The sequence below is a fragment of the Rhododendron vialii genome, chromosome 2a (genome assembly GCF_030253575.1).
Source record: "Rhododendron vialii isolate Sample 1 chromosome 2a, ASM3025357v1".
In the NCBI taxonomy this organism is placed as follows: domain Eukaryota; kingdom Viridiplantae; phylum Streptophyta; class Magnoliopsida; order Ericales; family Ericaceae; genus Rhododendron; species Rhododendron vialii.
The window spans coordinates 37,941,888-37,948,996 of NC_080558.1; the positions used below are offsets into that span (position 1 = coordinate 37,941,888).

A 7,109-nucleotide genomic window follows, 5' to 3' on the forward strand; every position below is an offset into this window, starting at 1 on the left:
TCTGTGATGAGAAGCGGAGGAAAATCTTGCCCTTAAAATACTATAGCATTCATAGAAGTATACAATAGCGTTCTTACTTTATTTGGGGCCCTAAATTGCACCCCCTTCTGAAAATTTCATTTTTTCCTCCTAAATCAGAGGCGCAAATATGGTTCATCTGCTTCTTCGGCGTTGAAACCCTAGAAATTGGGTTTCGATCAAAAACCCCGCTTATAATTTTGCAGTTTCTTTTCCCCTCTTCCCTCTCGAAAATAGCCATGATATATCACAACCGCCAAGCTCTCTCTGGTCTTTCTCTTTCACCTACTGTTGATGACCAATACGCAATGCCAGCTCTTGTTGCTTCTGCACGCCAGCTGCTCCTGTTTTCACCGATCATGGCTGTTTTTCACGTTCTCTCTGCCGATCTTCGTTGGTCACTATCCCGTGACTAGACCATTCTTTGGTTAAGGTTTGATTCTGAATTTTTTTCGATTCTCTTTCTTAATCCTAAATCCCATGTGTAAATTGCATAAATATCATGGCCTAGAAAATTGGGAATGTCGATTGAGTCATATAGGTTGATGTTGATGTCGTTATGCACGAGGGAAGGTGGAATCTTACCTAGGTTCTCTTGACACTGGCAACACACACACAAAGCTTTCTGTCTTTTGTTTGTCGTCTATCCATCTACAATTGATATCAATGGGCAAAGATTTGTAGAGTACTCTTAAAATCAACCACTCACTTCTCTATGCCTTACAATTGTTCGATGAAATGTGTAAATGAACTATTTTTGACATTCAAACATAAAGAAAAGAGAGCTACTATGAGTTTTTAGTTTGCTTAATCAGCGTGTACCTTTTGTTTCATATTATTGGTTCTTCTAACATTGTCTTATCCCTGTGAAATAAAGTTCTGATGACAAGGGACAACTTATGAAACCATTGTCAGAAAATAACTCCGTAAATTATTTACTTGGTAAATTTCTCAGATGTGGTCAAATACTGTGAATATTTGTTTTCTAGGGCTAAAAGGTGTTTGACAAAAAGCCTCACATATCCTGACTACAAAAACTTGATTGGTTATCTTCCTAGTAGTAGCTTTGATGTTTCAAAAGATTTAGGAAGATAGTATTTGATTGTCCCATCTGGAATGATCAATTAGAGTTCAATTGCTCCTAAAGAACTGAGCATACCTATAAAAATGGTTGTAGCATAGGGGACAGAGAAAAGCATAAATATAGCTTTCAAAAAGAGGATTAACCGCACGAAAAAATGCCCTTGTGATCATATAAATCTGCCGGACACAATGGCTTTTGATTAGGTTCTGATTTTCTTCCCTCTTCTTTTTCCCCTACATGTATTTTCTTGCATAGAGTTGAAATTGTTTGATGTTGGAGAAATTGGGTGGTTTGTACAATTTTTTTTTTTTTGGGCAAACCCCTCCCTTGGCCCAGTTTTTACATATTGGAATTCAAGTGTTATATCCCTCCTCTCCCATTCATTTTTCTTTTGATTAGGAGGTCCTCATAGACATCATTTTCCTCTTTAATGAGTTTACTTGGCAAAAATAACTCAGAAAAGAAGCGCCGAAAATAAGGCTATCTTGCTTATGTCTCTTTCTTTCTTTTTTTCAAGCTATGTTTTCTTGTCACAAAGGCTACGTAGCTTGTGCTGAAAGTCCTTTTGAATGTTGTATACCTGGTTACTTTATTATTAAGTAGCTAATTTGTTCTGCACTTTCCTCTCCATATCACTACTCCTGAATACAAGTAAATAACCGCAAGATGTGTAGATTCAGGTTGGTTTGGCCTTTGTTCAGAAGATATGACTTTGATTTTGAGGTGAAATTTTACAGAACTTCTTAGACTATTTGTTACTCCATAACTAGTAATTGCTAACTATTAACTATTTCTTGTAGTGTTGTTCAGTTACAACCCCTCGAAGTTGCTAGGATTGGTCAAGTGTTGTGGCTGCAATTGCAATAATTGGTGCGAGGTTAGTAACTTTGCTTAGTCTTTTGGTATGCATATGGGAGTAACAATCTTATGCTACTTTGTGATTATTTAAGGCCATTAGAAGAAACCTGTATATCTCTTCTAGGCATAACCTCAAATCAATGGGAACCCGATAGTGTCAATGCTTCTCTCTTCTTGACATAACCTCACTCAACCGTGTTGAAGCTTCTCTCTTCCATGAATAACATTACTCCACTGGTCTGAATCGTCTCAGTGTCGATCAAAATCTTCTTTACTCGATTGATCCAAAAATCCCTCATTGTCAATCTGTTTATCAAGAGAAAGAGAACAAAACAAGTTGATAGACTAATTTATAGTAGCACATCAGATATAGACATGTATAAAAACCAACTACAAGAGAATTGGCTCAAAGAAGCTGCTTGAATCTGGCATCTTATTCATGTGTCTGCAAAGGTCCAGATCATGCCCCCTAATTTTAAGCTATTGTCAATTTCAATGGAGAGACTTTTGAGAACCCTACATTCTGCTCTACGTTGAGGCTGGCAGAACATACTGCTGTAAAGATAGCTGTAAACACACTTGCAAAGAGAGGGCCCTTCTAAGGTGCTGGCTTCAAAAGTTTTGGTAAGCGATTAACCGAGGTGGTTTCGACACATTTTGAATTATCTCAAAATAAATTGGATTAGCCTAACGAGCTTAATGCAAGGATGAACTTTGTCATTTTATTGCTGGGAAGAGATGTTTTAATAGCCTTAAGATGGAAGGTTGTTCTAACCTTGGGGTTTTCAATCTTTGTTCATCAAGTATTTCTACACTTTGGCTTTCAGACCTTCACTGTCTTTCTAAGATAGTTCTATTATGCCCTGCATGGTGTGTTTATGATTTTGCTTTTGATATGCCTGCACTCCTATTATGTAGTGCACTACATTAATTAATCCCATCCATTGTTCTGATTTGTAGGTTTTCAACTGTCCCAAATTGAAGGAGATTTCTTTGGATTTTTCTTGTCAAGAAAATGATAGCACTTATCTTACTGCCATGGTGGATGGTCTGGGTAGGAGTTGCCCACGGCTACAAAATACACACATTGCATTAGCTCGACTTTCTCATGATGATGTGCTTGCTCTTACCGCTTCAAATTTGAGGTTTATTAAATGCTTTTATTATGCAATTGATGCTTGTTTTTGTTCTTTGATGGGCGCTGCCTATAAGTGCAAGAGCACAATGTGTTTTACTTGGTTGAGAGTTGTGTTATTTCTTCAACGTTCAGAGGGTTGTGAATGCTTTCTCTTATGCTTGGATCAGAGATCCCTGATGCATCTGTTGCTGCAAATTGCTTCAACCTGTTAGATCTAAGTCTTATTTTAGTTCCAATTACATTCAAGTCTAGAGACAAAAAATGGAAATCGAAAACCTGGCTGGTATTGTTAAGTCTATGAGGTTCCACTATTTTATAGCATCTTCAAGACTTGAGCACTATATGAAATATTGACACATCCATAAATGGAAGGTGGGGAACGTATACAGCATATGCAGGACTTAAGAAAAAGGCTGATTTTGTTAGGAATATTGCTTGTTGCTTAGGTTTCTCTTCAAGGTTGTGATTCCAGTACCACATTGCGTTTCAGGTCTACAATCAGTGACAGTGGCATTGGTATTATCTGAAATGTGTTCTCAGAAACTCTATCAAAGCTACTCCTTGATCTATGTCCCAACATCACTTCAAGTACTATTGACAGTGGCATTGATAATTTGGTATGATTTGAAATAACTAGATGATTATTATTTAAACTCAAGTTTCTTTGGTTATTGTTGCTTGAGCCAAACTTTACTCTAGTGACATTGCTTTTGAACAAGACATCTTCTATGAATATACCACTTCTATCACTCTTGGGGGGTCTACTACTGTTGGAAAATTGAAATGAAAACCATCTTTCATTTTTTTGTGATCTACAAACTAATTTATTCTTTTATGTGAAATATAGGTGCACCATGGCTCCTAGTAAAGAGGTATCGTGTGGCTTGATAGTCTTCCTAGGATGGCTAACCATTGAATAAATGTCCATCTAGGAATTTGTTTCTTCTGCCCTTGTTTGCTAAGTATATAATTCTTTTTAGCCGTTCACTAAAAATGATAGAACTACATGTTTTTTCAGCTAAGATTCCAGCTTGATGAAGAATTGCTGAGAGAAAGTGTTTTGCAGAAAATGGATGAACTTTGAAGAGCCTCAAAGTCTAGATTAGTCAAAAAAAGAAAAAGTAAAAGACCCTTCAAATGAGGGAAAAAGGCTAAAGCTGCATGTAGCCTAATACCGTCAAGTCACGGTGCAATTGTGGCTTTTGATCCTGTTGTAGAACTTTTTGACTTACAAGTCTGGTCAGATGTCTCCTTAAATAAGCTTTTCTTTGCGGTGATGGAAGAGGTGTCTGACACAATGGCTGAAATGCAGTTCATTAAGCTTCTGTTAGCCAAATCTCCAAAGCTGCAAGCATGAGAATCAAGCTGAAGTCAATGGACATTGCTAAAGAATCGAGGAATCTGAAAAAGTTGATAGGATATCGACGTGCATCAGTTCGTGGAGTAATCACTTTCCCAAAATAAAGGTATATGAACATCAAGTTCATTAGCTTACTTACCTCCTGGAGTTACTTTTGTTTTGGCTGTCTTTTATGGACTCTCATTTTTAGCTGGATGTTCCTTTGTCTTGGTGTTCTAGTGTTCAATTCATATTGATATTTGGTTGGCTATTTGTAATTTCAATTTATATTGATGTTGTCTTCCGCTCTATGTAGGTTTGTGGCTTGAAAGAGAAATTGATGGTTCGTGACTTTTTGTCGGAGATGTAGATACGATCTTGCCAGTGCTTGTTGGAACTTCGAAGCCTGCCATTCCTATGATACTTGTTCTCGTACTGATATTCTTGTATATAAGTTTAGCATAGTACTTGATGCTAGATCAACTTTTGTTATTTCGGAGATGTAATGCTTTGAACATATTGCTAAGGAATGAGTAATAAATTGTGTCCTTCAGTTTCTATGAGTAATTTGTATGAGCTTGCTATGAAATGCCATTCAAATTTTTGAGAGTGTTAATTATGAAATTAATGCTATTAATTTGAGTTTAGAGAGCTACAAAAACAGCTTCAAGATATACTTGATTCACAAAAGCCAACCATAGCGTTCCAAACATGCTATTGAAAGCAAATTAAATACAGCAGGCTTAAAACGCTATGAAAGGTAGCTTAAAGACAGCATGCCAAAAACGCTATGAAAGGTCTCCTATAGATAGCGGTCTAAGAACGCTATTGAAAGCATAGACTTTTAATTGCATCGGCTAATAAGGCGTTCTCCGGAACGCTATGTATATCATACTATAGCGGTTTTGGCACGCTAAGAAAGGCCTTATTTGTTGTAGTGGTTTAGGTAGTCTTAAGTCTAGTTGAAAGAGAAAAAGTCTTGGAGAGTTTTCAAGTGACTACTCAATGGAGGAAAATTTCCTAGAAAGTGTACCTATGCATGTGTAGGCTTATATAGGCATGCTAACATAGCTTATGAAGTACATATATACATATATATGAGTATATATGTGTGTCTAAGAAAGTAACTCTAGGATAATTAGGTTTAAGGCTATACCTTAGGTTTGCATGCATGACATGCATAAAGATGGCCACCTTTGGAAGCAACATGATGGCTATGACTTGTCTAGTCAAAGTTATATATATATTGGCAAGTCAAATGGCCAATAACCAAGGGATAATAATTCCACTAGCATTTATTAACCAATGGTTAAAAAGGTAAATGATGGTAGGTATGGGCTTGAATGACCATTCATGGGGTATAATGATTACCTCTAAAGGTTTAAGGGTTCAATTAGGTTTGGGAGGGGTTCATAAGGTTCAAAGATGGTCAAAAAGGTCCAATTAGGGTTAGAGAAATGTAACTAGGTGAATTGGTAGTCCGATTCCTCCAACTAATCGGTTGGAAACTAACTTTACTAGTCATGTAGGGCTTTTAATCAAGAAATGAAATTTAAAAGACTAAAATCTAATTATGACGGTTTATAGAAATTAAAAATGAATATTTAAAGTAATATTAAGTAATTAAAAGAAATTCCGATAAATAAATAAAATTTTTATTCATAAAAAAAATTCCGAGTCATTACAATTACACCATAGAGCAAGTAATTCTTCACATGCTGTGTACCCAAAAAAAAGTCTTCACATGCTATAACCCTTTTTTTTTACATCACTATATTTATCTTCGCGGATAAGTGTCAAAAACATGCTATAGCGGGTCTCCTTCATGCCCCACTCTCCCTCAACTTTTGGTCGGGTATTTTTTATTTTTGTTATTTTAGATTTTTGTCTTAATTTTTTAGATTAATCATAGACAAATCAGAAAAGTATAAAAACATGAAGTGAACTTTAAAAAATTTCATATAAGATGACAAAGATACCAAAAATACCAGTTGTTTGGTATTTTCCGTCTTTAGTGAACTTTTCTTTTTCTTTTTTTTTTTTGCTTTTGATCATATTTTTAGACTCCTTTCGTTGAAATGGACAATTAATCCAATAAATATAATGTGAATCTAACCAAAATTTAAAAAAGATAGAACAAATTGAGCAAAACAAAGAATACCAAAATTTAGGGAGAACGGCTTCGGAATAGCCCCGACTTTTTCTGTTTTCATTTGTCAAGTAAATTTGTTGAGATCAATGCATGCTTAAAATATTACTGAGGAAGAAAACATGGGTTGGTATGTTTAACATGTGAAGCTGGGGTATTTCCGTCCATTACATAAACAGTTGCCCCCTTTAAAAACATAATTGATTACTCAATTATTACGCCTAGATTTCCCATGGAAGTGGAATTGAATTCTGGAGGTACAATGTATTTCTATCACGTGCCTTAGGGGCACACATTAACAAGACCGTATATAATTAGCTTGTTGTTCAAATTAAAGAGAGATTTTGTTAATATGTGCCCCAAGGGTATATGTTAGTTCTCATTAAATGAGTCACCCACTAATATGGGAATTTACAGAAGTAATAAATTGGGTTTCTGGAAAGATTACACTTTATAATTTTTAGACGAAAATGCCCTTAACTTTAATTTGGAACTAAGATTAAGATTAAGAAGTACCCAACTG

At 35.7% G+C, this 7,109-nt stretch overlaps 1 long non-coding RNA gene across 1 annotated transcript; it reads left to right on the top strand.

Moving 5' to 3' along the window:
• Window positions 1–916: 916 nt before the first annotated feature.
• Window positions 917–5,021, top strand: LOC131315573 (uncharacterized). The gene is made up of 3 exons (XR_009196817.1): window positions 917–1,979; window positions 4,411–4,564; window positions 4,754–5,021. It is a non-coding gene; the product is annotated as an uncharacterized LOC131315573 (long non-coding RNA).
• Window positions 5,022–7,109: the final 2,088 nt, after the last annotated feature.